Genomic DNA, 25,893 nt, shown 5'->3' with positions numbered 1-25,893 from the left:
TTTTTGTTAATGTAATAATGGTGGAAATGGATGATGAACAGAGTTGTTCAACTACTCCTTTTTCCTTTTCCTCATTCCTAATAACTTGGTGCATAAAATTATTTCTCCATACAAATGTTCTTCTGATATGGAAAAATTTAATCAAAGAATCTGTAATTCTCTGTTTCTCTGTCTCTGCCTATTTCTGTCTCTGTCTCTGTCTCTCTCCCTCTCTCTTCCTCTCTCCCACTCTCTTTCTTCTGTGTTTTTAAACAATAACTAACAGTGCTCTGATAAATCAGACAACATTGGATCTTTTATTTTTTCCCTCTTTTCTGGGAAACTCTTTGAATATGTGTAAAAAAAGTGGTTAGCCCAGTGCCTGGAACATAGTAGGTTCTGTGTAAATGCTCATTTCCTTTCCCCTTTCTCATTAGTGATACAATTTGGCCATAAGGAAGATAATTTTTAAGTCTGAAAAGAATTATAGTTTTGTGTCACTCAAAGGGCAATAGAAAAGTATACACTAGTTATGAATAGGTGACAACATATTACTAATGAAGAACTGGACAGGAGAAGTGGCATAAGATATTAGAAAATATTACTAGAATTTAAAAAAAAAAGAACTTTTGCCCAGGAATGTAATGACAATGAGTGATAATCAATTGATAAAAAGCTCATTTACTCTACTGATATACAAAAGTATCAAGACTTCCAGAGCAAGCCCTTTTGATATAGGACAGACTTCCTATTTACTATTTTCAAGGATCATTAATAAAATTTATACTGGAGGAAAAAGCACGGATAGGAAATAGTCCGCATTATTGGAAGGTATGCCCATAAGAATGAGATTGCTATTCCATTCAAGTATCAAAACATTAATAATGATGACAAAGCAGCATATCATCATTAAACAACTGAATTTGGAATCAGAGACTTGGATTCAAATCCAGGCTCTATACTTAGCACCTCTGTGACCTTGACAAGTGATTTAATCTCACTTCTTTTTAATTTCCTCTATATATTCAGTAGCAAATATTAGAAATTCTTTAATTTATCTATATAACTCAGTCAAAATAGTTATCAATCCCATTTAAAACACATACAGGCCAAATTTATAAAAATACCTTTCATAAAGTTATAAAATTCCAAAGAGGGACAGTATTTTAATAGTCATATATTACAATCTTCTTATTTCACAGATGAGGAAACTACTGTGCATCAAACTTTAGGGACATGTTTGAGCTCACATCATTCAAAAAAAAAAAAAAGCTTAGGGAAGTAAAGTTTTCTGATTCTAAACTTTTAGTTTTTGTTAAACCAATTTTGAGTCATAAATCATGATTAAAAATAAAATTATATATATATATATATATATATATATATATATATGAATTTCCCCAACAGTTAATAAAACACTTTAGTCACAGAAGGGCCTTAATTTAATTCTCATTAACTGTGTAATTTACCTGAATGTCCCAAATAATTCCTTCAAAGTACTTCATTTTGGTTATGGAAACCTGATTGGAGAGGGATAATGGCAGGATATAGATTTGTTCAGATTTGGATCTAAGAGTCCTTAATCCTAAAGACATGCTAAATTGTTGTCTTTCTTTGCACAAACTTGCTCTATTGACTCTAGCATTGTCTTTTGAGACTGGATGACAGCCTATTTGGCAGAGGTTTCTAAATGGGTCACATGCTTACTAATTACTTCTTCAGTTGATCAGTTGCATTAAATATTTCTCTTGTTAGCAAAAAGGGAAATGGCTCCAAAGGTGGGACATTTGTGTTTTGGTAGATAAAACTTAGTGCTTTCTATCTACATGGGGTAACTTGTTCATTGAGGAGGGGATTCTTTTTGTAAGGAAATTTAACCAAATATTTCCTCTTTCTATTTTTTTTTTTATCTGTAGCTCTAACAACAGAAAGGAATCAGTCTCCTTTTCTGGCTTAGAGTTGAGGAAGTATTAGTTCAGGACATCAGGGGAAAATAAATCAGAAGTTCTTTCTTCAAGTAGGCTAAGAGTCCTAAACTCCACCCTCTACCTCAAAGGCTATGTTTTAAAAAAGAAGATGGATTCTGGGCTCATATCACTTTATGGATGTTGAGATGACTGTAGTCTTCATAGGAAAATCAAAGGTAAGTGAGTGATGTTTGGCAAGAAATATGAGAAACTTTTTGTTATAGATTATTTTTTTCTTGAGTATATTTCCTCTGTTTCTACTTAACTTTTATGATTTTGACAATGGCAACCAAAGCTTCAATATATCTCCTTTAGGTTTTTCTGCCCTAAAATCTCATATCTTTTATTCAGAGGGGTTTATTATTGCTGTTGTTATAATTAATTCCTTAACCCCTTTTACCCTCACATAAAGACAAGGTGGTTAATTTTCAAAATTTCATTAAAGATAGAAAAGAAGCATTAAACTTGGGAATAATACCTTATATAATTTAATCATATAACTCCTGGCTTGGTTATTAGAGCTCTGGGCCTGAAATTAGAAAAATTTAAGTTTAAATCTATCCTTAGAACTAATTTTGTGACTTTAGATTGTAATGTCAAAAGAAACTGAGCAGGACAGAGATTAGAGGCCACCTTAAGGCAGAATATGAAATAGGACAAATGGAGGAACTGGTCACCCCATTAAAAGTGACCTTTGGCATTACAAGATAAGCTGCCTAACCTCTGTTTTTCTAGACTGTAAAAATTGTCAATAAGAGAACTTATCCCTCAGAGTTGTGAGAATCAAATGAAACAATATTTGTAAAAGTGTTCAACACATTGATTGACACATAATAGGCCATATGTAAATATTTATTTTCTTCACCTTAATTGCTAGTAATTCACTGGTAAATAATAAATGAGAAAGTTTTAACTCTTGCGAATATAATAGTAATGAGAATATGTGGTAATCAGGTTTCTTCAATTATTTCTTTTTTTCTTTTTCCCTAAGGACTGGGTACCAATGAAGTCTTTCGATGTAAATGTTCCATCTCTGTCTCTGAAAATTGTATTCAAAGAATCTGTAAATATATCTAAGTAGATATAGATAGATATAAATTTTGGCCAACTCTGAACCCAGACACAATCCTTTGACATGACAGTATTAAATCTATTTCTCTTCTCTGAAAATGCTCCCTCTTCAGTGGACTCCTCTCAAATACATCCAGACTTTCAAAGGCCTATCTATGATAAACGCTGTTTATAAAGACAAAGTAAATGTCTAGTAAAAGACTTTCCCTGTGCCCAGACAGAAAGCTTTTAGATCTCTAGGAGAAAGCCAAAGGGGGGGAATAGGTAGTGTATAACTGTCCTGGATGGATGTAGTACAGGGAGGTTTTGTTCATACAACATATGGACTGACATTCCTTATTCCTTTGACTCAATGGGTAGATCAAGCCTCATTCTCAGGTGTGGTCTCTTTCTTTCTAGTGATTGCTTCTGATTATGCTTCTATTTTCCGGACTGTGTGTGTAAGTTTCCATGGCCTTTCATTTTCCAGCTCCATGCTCCTTTATCAAAGGTCCTCAGAAACCATATTCTTCTTCTCTTGCTTTCAAACGGGGTGATTTCTAAGGGCTACCTGGAGGCCCAGCCTATGATTATATCATATTGAGTTGTTTCTCTTCTAAGTCACTTAAGGGGCCTATAAAATGTTTCTTATAAAAGATGAGACTGCATTTTTAGTTAGTTTAATGCCTTGTTATCAGTTCTTTTTCTGTGATTAACAACTGAGCTTTCAAAGATCATTTGGAAGAAAGAGTATACAAACTACTTAGAAACATTTTTCCTCCATTGTGGTGGATTTTTGATATTGCTATTATAAATTCACATTTTACACATTTAGGATGAAAGTCTCCAATTCCATGATATCTCATACTCATTATTGTCTGTCCCATAAATCCTCCTATAATAATAATAACAATAATAATTCATGGGTAGTACTAAGGCTCTCAGATTGGTCCTGACCATCCATCCCTTCCTCCTATCAGATGGTCAGATCACCTCTCTTTTCTTTGACAATGCCCTTATTTATGCTATTTTCTCAATTCATTAAGTATTTCTCAAGTACCTACTTCATAGATGTAAGGTGTTCAATAGGTGCTAAAGGTATAAAAAAGAATTAAAAAAATAACACTGGTTTTTAGGGAGTTTATTAAGGAAAGGGAATATGTTGTATAGGAGGGATAGTATGGCATACAGTAGAAGGGATAGTGAATTAATTCTCAAATAAGGAAGACCAAAGTTGAAATTGTATCTCTGACACTGAGTTGCTTTGTGGTCATGAACAAGACATTTTAGCTTTCTGTTTCCTCATGTATGAAATGAGAATAATACTATGGATACTACCTGTCTTAAAGGATTATTGTGAGACCCAAATAATATCATGTAACATGTGAATAGGGTTTTCTATAGTTAAATATAAGATGGGAGAGAAGGCAGTAGTAGTTGAAGAAATCAGGAAAAGCTTTACCTTCATCTTAAAGAAAGATAAGAATCTAAGAAGTAGTGCTGAGAAGAAAATGCATTTTATGCATGAGAGCTGGCTGGTACCAGGGTCCTGTGGCTGGAAATGGAGAGTCATGTGTGAGGAACAAAGAAAAGGCCATTGTGACCATTTGTTAGATAGATGCCAGAGATTAGGTGTTGTGGTCTGTGATCCTGGAATTGATTGAAGCTAATTGTTCTCCAAGGTATTCTGGCATATGAGGAAAGTAGCCCTGAAAATTTGGTCTCATTAATGCATGCATACTCAACCGAGTTAACTAGCCACACACATGGTAAAGGTTATTGGGGAGAAAATGAATGAATTGTAATACATTTCACAATAAAGCAGTAAAAAGAATATTGGACTGGGCACTGGAAGATTTGAATTTTATTCCTGGCTCTGCAATTTTCTTTGTGACCTTAAGAAAGTTATGTCATTGCTGGAGGCTTAAAGTTTTCTCCATAATAAAAGGAAGAGTATGAACCCTAGGTCTCCCAAATTCTTTAATTCTGATCTGGGAGAGCATTTACTTGATAGGCAAATTGTTTGAAGAAACGTCTCTTATCAGCTTCAGGGGGGAAAGATAAAGGGAGTGAATGATAAGGAGCCAGAGCTGACTGAAGGAAATAATGGGACGCCCTACTTTGCCTAGGATATAATTTAAGTTTGAGTTTGTCAAAGTGGTAGTATGAACTAATAGTACTTGCCAGGACAAGTCTTTCAAGAAGGTAAGTGTATCACCTTTCCCCTATCTGACAGGAAAGAGAATGAAGGGCATGGAGGCTCTTGAGAAATGCATGTAAGTTTGCTGCTGGCTAAAGGTTAATGATTGGCTTCTTTTGTCCTTAGCTTTGAGCAGCTGAGAAAAGTGGCAGTCTCTGGAGAACTCTCTTTGTTCAGGTAACTTTTGAATCCTATAGATGATATTCTTGTCAGGACTGAGTTGGGATTTGTTTAGTTTTACACTCAATCCATTTCAACTTTTTTACTGTCACGGGAAAAAAAGTCATTATTTTCCAGTTAATAGAGAAAAGGTATGTTTTATTTTGTTTTCTTTTTATTTTTCTTTTTTTTTTTTTTGGGGGGGGGGTTATTTTGGTTTTTTGTTTTGATTCCCAAAGGTAAGGCTTTAGTAGAGGGAAGTTTTGGGGTATCTGAATTAGCTAAAATCTCTCCCTTTTATGTAGGTCCTATGATATGTGAATCTCAGAGTTAAGATCTGATAACAGGAAGGAATATGCAATTCTTGCCTAAGTTTCTGAGTTCCAGCTGTAGGACAAGCTGTTGTGTATATAAATAGTATAAAATTATTTTCTGAATTGCTTAATTGTCAAGTCTTGTTTGGGATGAAAACCAAAAAAGTTTTATCCCAAAACTTTCTGTACAGAGGATTGATTTTTTCCCTAACATTAAATATTTGCTTTGTATTTCATTCTGGTTAATAATTTCAAAAGTTTACCTAATTTGTTCCATTTTAAATCATGTTTTTTATATTATTGAGTAAATAGTTTTGCTCAACAGTGATAAACAAAAACAAAAATAATTAGATTTAAATATAGTTTAGATAATTTGGTTTTATCCTATTAAAGAGTCACATCCATATAGTTATTCTGATCAAAGAGTATTTTTTTTATGTTATTAACATGGTTCTTTAATGATGGACTTGTAAACATAACAGAGAACAAGCTATATGTTTGTGTTATACATACATACATGTATGGAGGAAGAGAGAGAAAAAGTCGGAGAAGCTTGGTTTCTATTACCTTTAGAGGTTCTATAATATAAGTGAAGAGAATAAATTGCAAGATCTCCCAAATTCTTGAGTTCTGTAATTCTGGAAATATACCACAAAACATTTACAATACAAGCAAACTGCTTGAACATATATTTTGGCTTCAGGGGGAAAAAAAAGATAAAGGATAAAAATATGATAATCGAAGTTGACAGATGGAAATAATGGGAATCACTACTCTAACTAAAATATAATTTTAGGTACTTTTATTAGATAGATTATCTGTCTATATAAATTATTTTATATTTACATATATTGTATATGCATATATGTAATATATGTAAATATAAAATAATTTAAATTTATATTTATATAATAGCATAAATAGCATAAATTTAAATTTATATATGTACATATATACATATATATATATATATATAATATACCTATTATTTAGAGCTATTAAGTCTCTCTACATATGCTATCTTATTCTCTTCTGAATACACAATGCTTGTAGATACCTGTCTCCAAGGCATGGATGAAATATACTCATCAATTGGCAAAGTTTATGAAGAGTTAAGCATGTTCCAAACTTGACTATTGTTACCTTGACTCATTCATCTAGGGCCCAAGGACAAAAATATCTTATTATGACTGAATTTAGCCTTGGGTAATAAAGGCAAGTAAAACATCAGAAACTTAATAGTCAAGTTAATTCCTTAGTGGTTCCACCCATGCATTTCCAATTATATTTCTTTCAAGTTGAATTTAACCAATAATGATTATTCATTCTTAAATTTATCAGGAAACAAATGTAGTTGTGTTACTTAGGGAAGTTCTGTATTCTTGTTAATGGAAAAATATATTTGATCTTTTAGAATTCATAAATTCTATTTAGAATTATTTTAGAATTCATAAATTCAGAGCTAGAGCTGTAGAATGAAAACTTGGGATTAAATCTCAACTCTCCTACTTAGTAGCTGATTAAGCATTGATAGATCATTTAAGGCTTTTTGAGTCTCATTTTTTAAATCTGCAAAATCAAAAAATTAGACTAAATGACCTTTAAGATCCAAATGTATTTTAAAAATCTGACTTTTTTTTTGTACTTGGGGGAATTTATGGATTTATTTTGCTTGATCATGCTGATTTATTTGAAGGCATTACATTGAGCAGTTCATTCATTTACTCATCTATTTGATAGAGAATTGATAGGATAAAAAGGGTAGTAAGTGTTTAAAAAAAGAACATCAATGAATCATTGAAATGTACAAAAGAGAACAGAAGATAGTTCTGCTGGAGAAACAGGAAAACTGGACACCTTTATAATTAAATATTATTTGTGTTAAGCTTTGTAATGAAGTAATTTGTAAATACATAATCAATATACTAAAAAATCCAAATAGTATTAAGACCGATTCAGAATTTCATATGCAACCTTTTTCACTGTTCTTTGCACATGAAAATGTTGATATGTTAATGCTTGTCAGATTAAAATAGCAAAAAATAATGATATAATTTTAAAAATTATGAACCTAATGGTTTTTAACATGTAAGTACATTGTTGCTTCTTAATGTACAACTAGTGTAGTTTAAACTTTTCAATATCATGCGGTATCTGTAAGTTTATCCTTTAAGCTGTATATGATTGTGTATTTTACTATGAACTATGTTATTCAGCCCTTAATTTTAAGAAAGATTATACAAGACTGGATACTATTTTGATTCTGTTGTTGACCAAAGCAAGTTGACATCCTATTTTACAAATTAATAGAAATCTTTTAAAAATGTACAAATATATATATATATACACACACACACACACACACACACACACGCATACACATAGAGGCACCTCATATTTGGGGTGTTGTTGAGCCCTTTTCAGAATTGTTCATCTACCTTTGAGGACTATCTGGCACTCTCACTCCAAGAAGCTATAACATGCACAGTTATTATACCTTAGTAAACAGTTTGGGCAGAATGGTTAAATCAGACTGAGGGTAACATAGATGATTTCAGAAAGCTTGGAGAGACTTCCATGAACTGATGCTAAATGAAATGAATAAAACCAAAAGAACATTTTATACAGCAACAAGATTATGTGATGATCAACTGTGATGGACATGGTTCTTTTCAACAATGAAATGATTCAGACCAGTTCCTATGGACTTGGGATGGAAAGAGCCATCTGCCTACAAAGAGAGGACTATGGGGACATAGTATTTTCATCTTTTTTGTTGTTTGCTTGCTTGTTTTTTCTCTCATCTCTTTTCTTTTTTTGATCTAATTTTTCTTGTGCAGCATGATGTGTGGAAATATGTGTAGAAGAATTGCACATGTTTAACCTATATTGGATTACTTGCTATCTATGGGGAGGGTAAAGGTGAGGAGGAAGGGAGAGAGAAAAAAATATGGAACACAAGGTTTTGTAAGGTTGAATGTTGAAAACTATTTTTGCATCTATTTTGAAAATAAAAAGCTACTATTGAAGAACAAGAAAGTAACTGATGGGCCTCAAACCTATTAGTGATTTGGGGGGGATTCCACTTTTTACAACCCAATTTGAGGTTTTCTTGCCAAAGTTGCTGGTCTGTTTGCCATTTACTTCTTCCTCAATTTTATAGATGAGAAACTAAGGCAAACAAGGTTAAGTGATTTGCTTAAGGTCACAAAGCTAAGTAAATGCCTGAGGCCAGATTTGAACTCAAGAAGATGAGTCCTCCTGATTTCAGGACTGGAACTCTATTTGTTTATTACCTAGCTGAAGACAAAAACATGATATTTGGCCAGAAGAGCTCATGTTACAAGGTGGTCTAATGAATAAGTTCTAGACTTGAGTCTGAGACGGAACACTGCATCAGAAACATTGTATGGTTTTGGACATGTTACCTAATTTCATTCATACTCAGTTTCTTTTTACAGATAAGAAAATCTTATCTGTAAAATAGGGTTATAACACCTTACTCCTTGTGAGAATCAAACAAGATATCATATGTAAAGTGCTTTACAAATCTTAAAGTGCTATAAAATGTCAATGATTATTGTTGTGATTATTGTTTCTATCAAAGAGGAGTAGTTTCGATGAAAAGTCAGCCAATACACTATTAGTGTGGCCATGAAATCACCATTGATATCATCTGAAATTGATGATCTATTTAATATTATTTGATAAGTACCTACTATGTGCTGAGTGCTTTACTATGATTTATTTCATACTAACAACAATGCTGTGGGGTAGATGCAATTATCTCTGTTTTATAGTTAAAGAAATAAAGGTTAAATGACTTGCCCAGACTCACACAGCTAGCAAGTTTCTGAGGCTTGTTTAAAATTATAAAGTCTCTCTGATTCCAAGCTCAGTATTCTATCCACTGTGCCACCTAAATGACAATAGAGTAATGCCATAAATTTCAAACTACTCCTGAAGGAATGCATAAAAATACTAGGCTTTTCATCCTTATTAGTGTTACACATTGGAAAAAATGTTCTGTTTGGCATTGAAGACTTTGTTTCAGTTTCTACTGCTTGGAACTTAGATGTTAGCAAATTACTTATTTTTCCAAATACATGTAAAAATAGTTTTCAACATTCATTTTTGTAAAATTTTGTGCTCTGAATATTCCTCCCTCCCTAAATTTCCCTCTCTCCAAGACAGCAAGCAATATGATAATGGTTAAAGGCATTCAATCATTTTAAACAAATTTCCATATTTGTCATATTGTGCAAGAAAAGTCAGCCCAGAAGGGAAAAAAAAAAAAAAACTAGGAGAAAGAAAAAAGTAAACAAGCAAAAAGATGAAAATACTATCCTTCAATTCACAATCACTCTCCATAGTTCTCTGTGGATGTAGAAGAAATTTCAGAACCAAATCTATTGGAATTGTATTGAATCACCACACAGTTGAGAAGAACTTAGTCACAACTGATAGTCACATAATTTTGTTATTGTGTACAGTGTTCTCTTGGTTCTGCTCACTTAGCATCAGTTAATGTGAGCTTTTGCAAGCTTTTCTTTCTTTATTTGGAGAGTCAATTGGAGTTAAATGACTTGCCTAGGGTCATATAATTAGGAAGTGTTAAGTGTTTGAGTCTTAATTTGATCTCAGGTCCTCCTGACTTCAGAGTTTATTGTTCTATACACTGACTGCCCCATCTGAAATTAGCCTGCTCATCATTTCTTATAGAACAAAAATATTCCATTATCTTTATATAACAACTTATTCAGCCACTCCCAAATGAGGAGCATCCACTCTATAAACTTTTGCACACATATGTCCTTTTCTCTTTTATTATCTCCTTGGGATAAAGACCAAGTAATGACAATCCTGGGTCAAAAGTTATGCAGTTTTATAGCCCTTTAGCCATAGTTAAACAAATTGTTCTCCAGAACGGTTGCATTAGTTCACAATTTCACTAACATGTATTAGTGTCCATGTTTTCCCACATCCCCTCCAATATATATTATCATCTTTATTGCTCCCATCTTAAAAGCTCAAAGTATTTTGAGACAGGGCCCGAATCCAGAGTTTTCTGTAAGTCAGCCGACTTTCTATAGACTATTTTGAACTACCTCCTAGAGTTAGGAATAGGTTGCTTCAAATAATGCCCCTGACACTCACACTTTGCCTTTTGCCTCAGTTGTTTTTTCCATGGCATGAAACTCCCTAGAACTAATCTACCAAACTATTGTAATGAGATCTATATCTATATGTCTAGATGTATATTTATATCTATATATGTGTCACGGTTTCTATGAAAAAGACATAACAGATTTTTCATCCAATCAGCCCTTTGAAAGTGGGAATCCTATCTATTACCTAAAGAAGCAAAACATTTTAATTCTGTTTTTTAAATGAATTATTAGGATACTAGTATCCTTATTTATAAGGATAGATAGCTATAAGATAAGTTTCCTTATCTATAAAAAGCATAGAGATACTAGAGATACTAGGTTTAGATCTGGAAGGGACTTTAGAGATCAGCAAATCCAACCCTCTCAATTTCACATTTCATATAATTAATGTTCTTAAAAATTAGGAGTTTTAGTTTCAAAGATGACAAGCCTTCTTGTATGTTTCATCCAATACTTTCAAAGAAGTTATCTTATTCATATAGGCTTCTCTTTTGTTTCTTATCTCTGTCTTTCTTTTCTTCATATATTCTTGATCCCATTTAGTTATACAGTTGTCACTTAATGCATTTTGTGAGATTTCCGTTCAACTGATCTGTTGAAACTTGTTTGCATGTTTCTTTTTTAATGCCATTATGTAAAAATCATTGCTAATTCAGTGGTGAATGATAATATGCACAATAAAAGTAGATAAAATTATTGAAAGTAAAATTAAATACCAATGAATATCAATGTGATAGGAAATATAAGATACTACAAGAAATTCACATTGAAGTTCTTTATTCATAACCCAGTATTTTATTCTGCATTTAATACTTATTTGGCTTACCATTACATATTCTTGTGAAAATGTTTTATTGTCAATGATTAGGCCAATAAAATGTCTGAGAATGAAAAATCAGAAAATCAAGGTCACACTGGAGGTCACCAGCATGATGCATAAAATCACAGAATATACCGATTCTGAGGTATTAGGCACTTAACATTAAACTGTGGACACACTAAAAAAAGAAATGTCATTCTCTTTATAGAAAATTTTTCAAGGTGGCCATGACTTCCTAACAAATACTGTGTTTATATGAAACCTAAACAAGAAATCTGTTCTATCAATTCAATAACACAAGAGTAGTCAATTGAGTAAATAATTCAAGCAAAACAATTTGAGAATCTGCTAAAGAAACTGAACTGATTGCTCAATTTCGTTAAAGCAGGAAACGGAGTGTGTGTGTGTACATGTCTGTATAAGTCTGCTTGTGCACATGTATTAACATATATGACTTAGGGGACATGCATTTAGTTCCTCTTGAGCTGCTTGAAGATAGGATACAGGATTCAATATATCTCATTATTTTGTCACGTTTCTTAGAGTTCCTATTACAATACTCTTCAACTGAAACTTTGACTGGCAATTTTGGTGCCAGGGGCTAGTTTAGGAAGTTCCTGGAGGAATCATCATGAAGTAAATATTCAAAACAATTCTTTTAGGAAGGAAAAATTCAGTTGAGAAGGTTTAGAAGGCCATAAGGTGGGACGGGTGTGGAAGGTGGGGAGAAAGTGGGGAAAGAGATTCCAGGATGTCAATTAATATTCTGTTTAAATGTTTTTTGTTAATTAGATAAAAGGTTCTATTGTTTTTATGCTACTAAGGAAATCTAAAGATGATTGTCTTTTAAATAAAGGCTTCTTAAACTTTTTCCTCTTGTGACCCCTTTTGACCGGAGAAATTTTTATGTAACTTTAGTAGTTGTATAAGTAAATAAAAGAGATATACAGAGACTTTCACATTCAGTTATGAGACTCCATATGGAGTCACAACACACACTTTAAGATACATGAGCATAGACTACAATGAATGTTTGGTTCATTAGTTATTTATACATAAAAGTATAATTCATTTGTAATTTTATATTCACAGTCCCTGTTGCAATGTAAGGACTTAATAAATTCTTGCTGAATTCTTGCTGCGATTGATTAATTGATTTGATTGGGGGTTAGGTATAACAACTTATAACACCTCAACAGAAGGTCAACTTTAAATGTGAATGTTTTTTAGGACATCAAACAATCAATACCCCTTTTATTTTTATATAAAATAGGCTTATATTCCTTATGTGAGTTGCTGAATATTAAAATCATTTGAATTACAGTACAACTCTGCCATACATATAATATCTAGTAGTGAATGTTGCAGCATCTTTTCTGAAGATGTCATAATTTATAAATATGTAAAAATTGAAGAATACACTTTAAAGTTAGTTTTTTAATTTGTCTAAAATTTTATAATTTTTACCATACAATATTTAATATGTCCAAAATTCAGACAAAACAGTCTTTTACAATGGTATAAGTCATTTATAATAAAGATGAGAGTCAGAAGATGTAGGCTTGACTACCATTTCTTTAACTTAATGATTATGTGACATTAAACTTGACTTTTTTGTTCCTTGGTTTCCTTATCTATAAAATGGAGGTGATTTTCATGGAACTATGTGCCCTACAAGGTTGAGATTAGATTCTACTGATATTGTAAAGCTTTTCAGACTTGTAAAGTAATATATCAATATTGCTATTATTGTATGAACTTCTCATATAAATGTGGATAGTTTATTTTAAGCAGAGTTTAATATTGCTTTTTGTTGTTTTTGTTGTTATTGTTGTTTTCTTGTTGTTTTCTTTTTAAACAGTCCTTAAAAGAAAGTTCAATTAAATATAATGAAAAGATGGAGGTTTTTTCCCCTCCCTTCTATTTAATGCATGAAATGAAAGAGGCAGACTGATTTAACTAATAGAGAGTTGACCTCATAATCAAACAGTGCTGGGTTCAATTCTTTCCTCTGAAACACACAGAGAGATTGACTGTTCTAGATATAAACACATGCACATATTTTTATTGTTGTACAGATGTTTCAGTCACATCCAACTCTTCATGATCCCATTTGGGTTATTTGCTTGGCAAAGATACTACAAATTCCAAGTTTAAAAAAAAAAAAAGAAAAATACTGAGGGCAAAATACTCTCCACTAGTCAATAAAAACTCCTTATACTGTACTTTCAGCTGCTTTCAGCATGATGTAAGGAACTTTAACACATTTTGTATCTATTTCTGACATTATATTTGTCATCTGCTTATTCTTATGTGAATATGATTTTGTGTGTGTGTATGTGTGCAAATGGTAAATCAGTACTTTGAGCATGGACAGTAAGACCTAGTAAGACAGTATAACAGTTTCAAATGCTGGCTCTCAGGTATATAGAAAGGTGACCAATCATAGAACCAGGGGACCTGGGTAATACTGTATTTGAAGCTGACTACCTTTGGAATCCTGCACAAATCATTTAATCCCTTGTAACTTTAATTTCTTCATCTTTCATTTCTTAGCTTGTAAAATGAGGTGCTTGGCTTAGATAGTCTAGAAGTTTCCTTCAAAATCTGGATCTATATTCCTAGGAACTCAGCAAACTAGGTATGTGACTGTGGGCATCTCTTAAGATCTCAGTTTCCTCATCAGCATAATGGGAATAATAACAGTAATAATAATAACACTGCCTACTTCATGGGTTTACTTTAGGCTTTGTAAAAACAAAGTTTTAGATAAATATAAATTCTTACTATTGCTTCTAATATATGAAAAAGATGTGGCATAGTCTGATGTGATGAATTAGATTAATGGATCATGAATTAATGAATTTTTAAAAAATTAAAAGTATACTTTGAGATGGGGCAAATTTTGAATGCCATTGAGTTTTCATCTTTACACATCAATATTTCAAGGTTTAGAAACACTTTGCCTGTTGGACATATGTGTCTCTTGTAACTTTATAAAATTTATCTGGTGTCCACATTCACATAAACAGAAGATCTAATAATACTGTTAAATACCTTGTCTATATTTATGACTTAGTACAAAATAAATCCAGTACAAAATAAATCCCATAAACTGACCTTCAGGAGAAAGTGAAAAGAACTTCCTGAGAATAGCTTCCTGCAATATTCATATTTATGTATCATTGAGGGAAAGCATGACTCATGACTTTTTGCTACTTAGCTGATTAAGCCTCAGTCTTAAAGAGGATGGCTGAAACACTAGAAAGACTGATGTTCTCAATGCCCTGAATGCATTCAATAGCATTTGCCCTGATTTATTGGGTTTCTAGGTGAAGATGATTTACTTCATTTCTCAGTTAGGTTTTGTTGTAGTTATTTTTCACTAATGGTAGCAAAAAATAACATAAATGATTGTATATTGAATGCTTTGAAATTTTATCACAACTAATCCTATTAAAATCTACTTTGTTAGATAAAATGTTTTCTATGGATGTGAAGTTCAACTTTGGTTGGATCTGTACTCTTTGATCTTTTAAGTTGTACCTGTTATAGTTTTAGTTAACTTTAAACTTATACAAGCCTATGATTGTTGAAGGATCATAAAATCATTATAAGCAAACTATTTACTTACAGAACATATGCCTTAAAAAGGAAATCTTAGGGGCAGCTAGATGGTGCAGTGGATAGAATGCTGGCCCTGAAGTCAGGAGGGCTTGAGTTCAAATTTGGCCTCAGACACATAACATTGCTCATCTGTGTGACCCATGGGCAAGTCATTTAACCCCTATTGCCTCTGCAAAAACAAACAGGAAATCTTAGAAAATTAGACACAACCTCTGATGAATGGGTTCATATTTCTTTGAATAACAATAAAGTGCTAATGTTCTTTTTGTCTCAGTTTACTAATTTTTAAAATGAGGAGTTTAGATTAGTTTTCCCTTTCCCATAGTTTTCCCATAGATAGTGGAGAAGTTCTTCCAACTTTAAATTCTTTCATGCTATATTTTCCATAATGTAGCATAAGAAAATGCTACATACTTCAATTATAGTAACTAGGAAATATTTATTAAACTCTTAATAATTTTAATTAACTATTTGCTAATGAGAAATACAAAGATAAAAGTAACAGTGTTTTTTAAAAGAGATTATAGTATAATGTGGGGGAGTAGATACATAAGGAAATAGCTATGATACAAGAGAATGTGGGTAAATTAAAAAAAAAAAAAAAGATCCAGAGAAATTTGAGGAGAGACATCAGTCAATTAGTCAATCACCAAGAATTTATTATGTATACACTTTGTGTCAGGAACCATGATAAGTGATAAAAATACAACAAATGAAGTAATCCTTGCAAGGATAAACAGCTAGGAATATTAGTAAGAAAGTTATATTAGCTTACCTGAGAAATGATGAAATATTGAAGTCAGATCATTTCAGTGGGAGTGGGAGAAAGGAGACAGAGTCCATAGCTATTGTAGAAGCATCCCCCAAAAGAATTCCTAATTGAATGAATGTGGTCAAAGAGAAGGAAGAGTGAAAGACAACTAAATTTAGAGAACGAGAGACTAGACCAATTGCAATTCCAGGAGAAGTAAAGAAGCAAAGGTAATTTAGAGATGAAGCAAATGAGGTTAAGGTGAAATAAATTTTTGAGATGTTGAATTTGAAAAGCAAGAAGAATATTCAACTGGAGCTATCTAGCAGATAGGCAAATAGAAATAAAGATTTGAAAAGCGATGAGAAGTTAAAGCAATTTGATTGTCATCAGCAGAATCAACATAAATACATGGAAGTAGGTAAAAAGGAATGCTTTTGGTATTATTAAGGATCATCCTTTTTTTTTTTTAACAGCTGCAGAAGAGGAATGAGGAAAGGAGATAGAGAGTAGGTGGAGTTGCATTTGTGCATAGAACATCATGGAAGTCAAAGAACCAGAGGATTCCAGAAGCAGAAGGAAGATAACAACTTGTGATTCTTTAGAGATACTAAGGAAAAGTATAAACAAAAGTCACTGGATTTTATGATATGTAGATATTATTTGTGAGCTTGGAGATAACTGTTTCAATAGAGTCAGGAAAGCCAGATTGCAAAGGAATGAGAAACCAGTGGGTGATAAGGAAGTAGAAATAAAGAGTGCTAACAGTTTACCAGATTTCATGAATAATCAGAGATTGACTACATAATAAATGAGAACATCTAGCACCATTTCTCTTTGAGAATAAATCATTTTGGTTGTCAGCTCCAAGGATGCATCATTGCCTGTCATTTACTGTTATAATTCCAAGTGCTTCAAGAAGTACTCTTGGAACATTAGGTTCTAAATGAGTGTCTCTCAAATTTGAATTGTCCTTTCTGATTTGAAGAGGATTTTCCTGGACATGAAAGAGGAAAACCTTTCTTCTAACCCATCTTCTTTAGGGAAGTAGGTTGCTGTTGTTGACTGATACTTGGATCTTACATTTAAATAAAAATTTATAAACAGTTTGTTATCTGATCCTCAGAACTACCCAGGAAGGTGGGAATCAGGCAAGTAATGTTGTCTTTATTTTATGGAGGAGGTTATTGAGACTAAGGAGGTTATATGACTTGCCAATAATCACATACCTAGTCAGTGTGTAAGTTGCTCAAGGACAGGAGGTGCTGTATTTTCTTTTCATATCTCTAACCCTAAAAATCCTAAACCCTAACAAACTCGGTTGATATAACCATCTTTAATCCCAATTTTTAAAGTTTTCTAATGCTAATCCAATCTTTCTCTCCGTTATGCTACATTGCTTTTGAGAAGAAATGTTCTTTCTGGACCCTAGATATCTATAGTCAGTTGCAAAGAAGTCTTATTTTGCTTTAAGTACAGTTCTCAGAACTGCCATAGATCTGTCTCCTCTTGCCACATATTCCAAAGTTGCAGCCTTTTTCTCATAACTCTAGTTCAGCAGTTCTTCCTAGTGTTGCCACCACACCTAGGCTAAGTGAGGGTGGAGCTGAATGTTTTCAAATTAATGACTTCAGTCTGCACTGTTCTGCTGCTCCTAATGTATTTACAAAGAGCCAAACTATTCTGCATCTCTAAGTAGGTTAGCAATATCCTTAGATGTAATGTAGGGGGAGGGGGGGAGGAGGGGAGAAGGAGGAGGAAGGGAGTGGGGGAAGTACTCAAATTACTCATAAAAGCTGACTTTGAATGCTAGTTCTTCTATATTCTAAATGTGTAACCACTGCCACCTGTTCATACTCTATCATTTTCCTTATCTATAAAATCCAGAGACTATAGGATGTCACTAAGAACCTTTGCAACTTTGATAGTCTATGTACCAGCTAAAACTCAAGAAAACCTCTCTAGTAAAACCTGTGCTAGACTAAAGGTACTCTCCTAGGTACTAGAAAAAGAAAAAAAAAATTAAAATAACAGGGTCCATGACCATTAGAACTTTATAAGGTTATTCCAGAATTAAGTTTAAAGGCCAAATTTTAAACATATAAACACACACAACACTAAAAAAATAAGACTAGATCCACCAAATTTTGTCATAAATACCTATAAAACAAGGAAAAGGAAAAACAAGAAAGAAACCTAGATTTTTAACAATGGAGGTGGATAGGGAACAACATTGAACCCACCTTTCACTGCCTCCACCTAGACACATTCTATTTTACACCAAGCACGAACCTCCTATAGAATCTCTTTTCCTACTGCTGCTTCTGTGACATTATTTCTAATACTCACTACAGAGGGAGGTATCCTTGAAACCAGAAAGATACACATGGGTTTGGGTAAGTCATTTAATTTCTCATTTGTCTATAATGTCAACCCTAAAGTTTTTAAGTTATAGAAAAGATAACAATCTGCACTATTAGGAGATTACCCATTTGGAAGTTCTGTATAGTATATACCAATGAAATCATGGATCCAATTCTTATCTATCCTTTTCTTCTTTCCTCTTCCCCTCCTCCTTTGTTGTTTTACTCCTTCTGCTCTCTTTCTACTCTATAGTAATATAATTGGAATTGCAAGGATTTTGAATTGTGTTTCATTCAGGACAGTTCACTGAGGAGTCAAATGGCTCATTGCCTGGTTGTATTTAATATTTTTTCTATAATCTTTCTATGGTTAGGCAGTATGTGTTACTTCACTCCATTTATTGAGTTGAATAAGATTTATTATTTTAAACTGAATTTAATAAGTCGATCTTATGACCTTATCATGGCCTTTAGATTATGATTTAATTTATAGTCCCAATCTCTGTTTTAGAATTGCATGAACTGTGAGTTCTTTGTAGAGGTCACCACTGTAAGTGTTTTGTTGTGATAATTAAACTTGCATACTCTACCATAGTGATGACTAGAGGAAATGAGCTGCTATAAACTCATGGATTAAAGCTTTGGTGATTTCTCTGTGGATTTACACACTCATGTAAGAAATACTTATTGAATGTTTGCTCCATATAAGGTTAGATGCAATGGGAAATCAAAGGTGAGTATAACATGAAGTCTTTAAAATGCTGAAAATTAATTTTAAAAATATTTTCATCATGAATTTATCAAACATGAGTACTTCAAAATACAAAGATGAGGAAGATTGTTTATGAAACCATAAACTTCCCTTTCTACCACCATAGTGACAAAACTCCCAGCTTGTTTTAATTCCCTTCTCATTTTTTTCTCTTCCATGTTTTTTAATGTTTTAGAGATTTTTCAGAGATATTTCAGAGATTTTATATTTATATTTTTCTTTCTCTTTACATAATTATCATTGTACACCAACCCCAACTCATCTCTCCAAAAAAAAAAAATCCTCCTTTATGACAAATTCATCTACCTGAGCAAAGAAATTATAATACTGTCCTTATCTGAAAACATAATGTCTTCTGTACTTTTTGTCTCTCCTCTCTTTGTTAGGAGAGAAATATGTTGATTACTGGTTTTCTGAAGTCATGATTAGTCCTTACATTCATCAGAGTTATAAAGTGTTTCGTAATTGCTTTCCTCTATTCCACGATAGTCATTTCATAGATTGTTCTCCTGGTTTCACTTCCTTTTCTTTGTCTTAGTTCATAAAAGTCTCCCCAAGTTTCTCTGATAGTGTCAACTTTTCTATTTCTTTTAGTGCAAGATATTCTATTACATTCATAGAATTGTAGATCTATATATGAAAAGGACCTCAGACAACATTTAATCCACTCATTTGACTAGTAGAGCAGAACCCAAGGTAAACACCACAAATCCATGTTGCATCTGGAACTAAAAGTCACAGAATTTGAAATTCCAAATGAGTTTTACTTATATAGAACCAAACATCATAAATTAGAGCCTTTGATCTGTGTAAGTAACTTTGTAGGATAGTCTCTTCCTAGAGGAAATAGAGTAACAAAAAGATAATGCTGTTTTGTACATGGTCACACAGATGCTTAGCATCATGGGCTAAATTTGAACCCCCACACTCTGATCTCAGAGAATTATATTTTCTACAGTACTACACTGATGACTTATACAATAATTTGTTTATCAATTTCCCAATTATTGCATTTTTGCTATTTCTAGCTCTTTGTTACCATCTTACATATTTTACTACAATAAGTTCCCAAAACATGTGACTAAAAATGATATGTATTTTGCATTGCGTACTTGTATGATGCTATATAAAATAATATATATATAAAGCTATATATAAAGTATAATTATATATATATATCTGTATATGCATATTTATATTTATATTTATATATTTATACCACACATATGCCTCTATGTATATATGTGTTTTATATATAACCTTTCCTTCTGAAATAGAGGGGGATCATAAATAGCTAGATTGAAGAGGTATGCAAAATTAAATGACTTTTGGCTGTAGTTCCAAATTGCTTTCAAGAATAGCCCCCCCCCCCCAAAAAAAAAAAAGAGAGAGAGAAAAAAGGTCATTAAACTAATCAATAAAACTAGTAGCTGGATTTTTTAAAAAAGCACCAATAAAATTGACAAATCATTGGCTAATTTGATTTTTAAAAGAAAGAAAAAATGTTTTACAAAATTATCTGCCAATAAAACTGACAAATCCAAATGAAATGAATAAAAATATAAACAATTATATAAAGCATATAAAACTATATTAAAAAATAAAGTAGTCCTACCTAATTCCTTTAATAATACAAATATGATTTTGATATCTAAAGTAGGGAGAACAAAAAAAAAAAAAAAACAATAGACCAATTTCCTTAATGAATATAAATGCAAATATTTTTATATAAAACACCAGGAAGGAGATTACCACAACATATCACAAAGGTCATATGCTAGGACCAGATGGATTGTATATCAGGAATGCAAACTTGTTCAATATTAGATAAATTATCAGAATAATTGACAATACAAATATTATATCAATAGATGCTGAAAAAGCATTTGACAAAATGCAATATCCATCCCTATTAAAAACACTAGAAAGCAAAAAAATTGATGAAATCTTTTTTTAAATGATTAGTGACTGTCTAAAATCATGAACAAGCATTATCTATAATAGGGATAAATCTGAAAACTTCCCGGTAAGAGAAGTGAAGTGAGGACATCTATTATTAGCACTATTATCTAACACTGTACTGGAAATAGTAGTTACAGCAATAACACAACAAGAACCATCAAAAAGAGATAATAAGGAAACTATCACTCTTTGCAATATACAATGATATACTTAGAAAAAGTAAGAGAAATAACTTGGTTTGTTGAGCATGTTGAAATAATCAACAACTTCAGCAAAGTTGTGAATTGTAAAATAAACTCACATAAATCATCAGCATTTCTATGTACAAACAAAAAAACTCAGCAAGAAAGAATAGAAAGAAATTTCATTTAATATAACTGCAGACAATATAAAATACTTGAGAGTCTACTTGTGAAGATAAACCCAGTGACTATATGAACACAATTACAAAATATTTCTCATAGAAATAAATGTAGACCTACAGAGAAATGCAAATTAAGACAACTTTGAGATACCACTACACACCTCTCAGATTGGCTAAGATGACAGGAAAAGATGATGAATGTTGCAGGGCTTGTGGGGAAATTGGGACACCAATACATTGTGGAATTGTTAATGGATCCAGCCATTCTGGAGAGTGATTTGGAACTATGCTCAAAAAGTTATCAAACTGTCCATACCCTTTGATCCAGCAGTGTTTCTATTGGGCTTATATCCAAAGAGATCTTAAAGGAGGGATAAGGATCCACATGCACAAAAATGTTTGTGGTAACCTTTTTTGTAATGGCAAGAAACTGAAAACTGAGTGGATGCCCATCATGGAGAATGGCTGAATAAGTTATGGTATATAAATGTTATGGAATATTATTTTCTATAAGAAATGATCAGCAGGATGATTTTAGAGAGGCCTGGAGAGACTTACATGAACTGACATTAAGTGAAATGAGCAGAACCAGGAGATCATTGTACAGAAATGAGCAAGCAGAACCAGGAGACCAACAACAAAGTTATATGATGATCAATTGTCATAGACATGGCTCTTTTCAACAGTGAGATGATTCAGGCCAGTTCCAATGATCTTATGATGAAGAGAATCATCTATACCAGAGAGAAGACTGTGAGAACATAGTATGTTTCAATATATCACATTTTCACCATTTCTGTTGTTTGCTTGCATTTTATTTTCTTTCTCAGTTTTTTTTTTTCCTTCTTGATCTGATTTTTCTTGTGCAGCAAGATAATATGTGTACATATTGGATTTAGCATATATTTTAACATCTAACATGTATTGGGTTACCTGCTATCTGGGGGAGAGGGTGAGGGGAAGGAGGGAAAAATTTGGAATGCAAGGTTTTGCAAAAATCAATGTTGAAAAATTACCCATGCGTATGTTTTATAAATAAAAAGCTTTAATTTTAAAAAAGAAATAGCTAGATGGATAGATAGATACTGGAGAAATATTAATTGCCCATAGGTAGGTCAAGCCAATGTAGTAAAAATGACCATTCTTGTTTTTTTTTTAACTCAGTGTTAAAAATTTATTGTTTTTGCATTATTTTTCGTGGACTTATTTCCACTATTCCTTTTTCAATGCTTATTTATTATGATTTTAGACTGTCTTATGGGGGCATCATTCAGGTCTTACTCTTACTAGGTGTATGTTGAAATAAGAACTATTCCACTCTGATTCCCAAAATTGATAGATTTATTATTATTTAGTGATTTCATGCCATTATCTCTTAGGAGCATAAAGACACAGACCTGTATCCTTAAACTTCTGCTGTACATACTTTTGTCCTCTCTTTCCACTCTGTCTTTAGTCCTGGTTATTTTTAACCCACCCCACCCAGTATTTTATCTCCTATCACCCTGGCCCCCTTCTCTTAATAGTGTTTTTTAAACCACCCCACCCACTACCTTATGTTCTATCTACACTACTCCCTACTCTTAATGGTGCATTTTTTTAACCCAACCTACTTTATCTTCTATTGATCAATCCTTCCCCACTTTTTACCTTTTTCCATAGTGTTTCAACCCTCCTTTCTATTCTGTTCCTCCCTTTTCTTTTCCTCTTTCTCCCCCTATTTCTTTATAGGATTAGATAAATTTCTATACCCAACTAGGATGATTATTATTTCCTTTTAGCACCAAAACTGATGAGATTAGGGTTCATCACCCTCATTTTCCCTCAGTTGCAATAGTTCTTTTGCAACTCTTCATGTGAACTAATTGTCCTTACCTCCCCTTTCTTCTTTTTCCAGGACAGACCTTTTCCCATCCCTTAATCAGAATGGTCTAATACCATAACTGTTCTTCCCCTCTTTGCCCAGTCCAGAACCAGACAACTTTTTCTTATTCTTTATCTCTGTTTATGATCATCCCTCTCTCTTGATGTTTGCTTTCTTTGATACATTAACCTTCCCAACTCAAAAAAAAAAAAAAAAGAAAAAAAAATCTTTCCTTTTTTCTTTTCCTATTTCCCTATTGTCTTAACATATTTAGATAGTAAATATGTGTGTGTTCAGTACTCCTGCCATGTTCAGATAAGAGTAAGAGTCACAAGATACTCATTCCACCTTTCAATCCTTATAATCTGGGAGGGAAAGACCCTAAGAGTTTCTGGTAAAACAGTGGCTATTTATACTCACACTGAACCTGCCTTCTTTCCATCCTTTCTTCTTATTTTTCTCTCTTTCCTTCTTTCTGTCATTTCCCGCTTCTCTCTCTGTCCACACAGTGAACCATACTTTTACTTGCAGGAACTATGCCCTGGGAATATAAATTTTGATCACTGAAACCTCCAAAATAAAGAGATTCTGTTAGGATATTTGTCATCTTCATTATGATGTTAGCATTAAAATCCCTTCCTTAAGTTTTTCTCTTATGGTATTTGCACTTCAAAGGTACTTCCTAGTTCTTTGTTTGGTTTTCTTTTGCTTTTTAACCAGGAATGATTAAAAGTCCTCTCTTCTTTTTAATCTCTCCCTAGTAGAGTTATACTCAATTTTGTGGGGTTTTTTTTTTTTGGTGTATACTCGGGTTGGGGTGGGGGTTGTTTGTTTATTTGGGTTTTGTTTCTGTTTCTATATTTGCTTTTTTTTTTTTAACCTGTTAGTATATAATATTTCATGGTTGCTTTTGTTGTTTCCTCTTTATCGTGGTTGCTGCACAATTTTGTATGATGTTTAAAATTGATACTTGATACTTATATCCATTCTTTCTTGACACTTGCAATATTTTGTTTTCCTAGTTTGACTTGAAACTGTATCTTGGCTAGTCATTTTCAGATGTTTTCAATTTAGGATTTTTTCAGAAGGTAATTCTTGGATTCTTTGTATTTTCATATTGCTTTCTGGGTATATTTTTGCAGTTTTATGATTTCTTAAAATATAAATTCTTGTTTCTTTCATTTTTTAAGGTAATCAGATCTTAAACTTTTCTGTTAGTTGCTTTTGATAATATATGCATTGAAGTTCTATTTTTTCCATCCTTTAATTTCATTTTGTTATTTCTTCTTGTCTCAATGAATAATTTAAGCTATTTTTTAAAAATCTATTTTTAAATAGTCTATAACTTGAGTAGGTTTTCCACATTTTTCCCCCCTAGGATGGTTATTATTCTTCCATTTATTTTTCTTCAATGGCTCTAATTTCACTTTTTATCTCTTCATTTTTCCATTCACTCTTGGAATTCTTTTGGTAAACTTTATTTTTTCTCTGAGATTCAACTATTCTTCTGGGTTTAAGTTGTGAGCTCTTCTAAATATGTTTCTTTGTACTATTAGGTCTTGTCATCTTTTTAGTCATATCTTCAGCCTAGAAGTTCTTGGAATGGTCAGGCTCTGTCACCATACATGCTCCATTGGGTGGATAGGCTTAAATCCAGTCTGTCTTGTTGCCTGAATATTGTTCCTGCTGCCAGGAAGCAAGATACATTTCTTTAGTGGTTCACATTTCCCTCACAAAATTCCGGAGTACTTAGAAGAGCAAGTACTGATCCATCCTTTCTGCAAAATAAGAAACTGTGGGTTCTGGGAGTTTGTATGGCTTGATTGAGTTTATATAAGTAGTGTCCAAAATAAGAAATAAATGAATATTATATCCCAGATCCTCAGACCCAAGGACCTCATTATTTTTGGAAACTTGAAGAATAACAGATATATAGGTAGGATAAATAAGCAATAAATATAAAAAGAAGCTATATTTCATAAAATGAAGCTACATTTGCTAGCAATAGGATTATTCTTCAGCCCTAGATTCAGAGGTTCATCCCTTAATTATGTATGTTCCCACACATAGAAAGTACTGTTTGAATGTAGCAAGTTAATGGCTTATAAGAAAAGCATGTGGTAACATGTGTCTAGTGTGTGCACAGAATGCTTCTGTACTTCCCTAACAGGTCTTGTCTTGCTAAAAGCTTAGAGGTGTTACTACACTAAGGGCAATTGAGCTAACTCTTCTTTCCTTTAAGGTTGGTGCAATCTTAATTAAAGCATAAAAATTGAAGAAAAAGTGGAGACTTTGGTTTTTTTGTCTTGTGCTCTTTCTCTTAAGATTTTTAATACCAGGATGGACTCTTTTACATATGAAAGAAACAATTGAGATAATTTATTTCTTATATTTCCTGAAATAGTCACTTGGTTTATTAATTAGTCATTTGACCAGTCAAGAAGCAGGTTCTACATCAACTATGTGCCAGGCACTGTGGTAGGTGTTGGGGATATAAATGCAATTAAAGAAACTGTCCCAACTCTCAAGA

General features: G+C 32.6%; 1 protein-coding gene across 12 annotated transcripts in view; it reads left to right on the top strand.

The window, feature by feature from the left end:
• The window catches only part of SLC16A7 (solute carrier family 16 member 7), a 220,122-nt gene that overhangs the window by 93,486 nt on the left and 100,743 nt on the right, over positions 1–25,893 (top strand). For 5 of the 12 annotated variants that reach the window (XM_031940992.1, XM_031940986.1, XM_031940990.1 and 2 more), the window contains 2 exons: positions 1,896–2,122; positions 5,323–5,373. The exons of 3 other annotated variants lie outside the window; for them this stretch is intronic. The gene's annotated coding sequence lies outside the window, so the exon portion shown is untranslated. Of the gene's footprint in view, positions 1–1,895; positions 2,123–5,322; positions 5,374–16,514; positions 16,659–25,893 lie in introns of all 12 variants that reach the window. 4 more of the 12 variants (XM_031940984.1, XM_031940987.1, XM_031940985.1 and 1 more) reach the window with 4 other exon arrangements.

The sequence above is a fragment of the Sarcophilus harrisii genome, chromosome 5 (genome assembly GCF_902635505.1).
Source record: "Sarcophilus harrisii chromosome 5, mSarHar1.11, whole genome shotgun sequence".
Lineage (NCBI taxonomy): Eukaryota > Metazoa > Chordata > Mammalia > Dasyuromorphia > Dasyuridae > Sarcophilus > Sarcophilus harrisii.
This window is presented reverse-complemented; position numbering and strand designations above follow the sequence as displayed.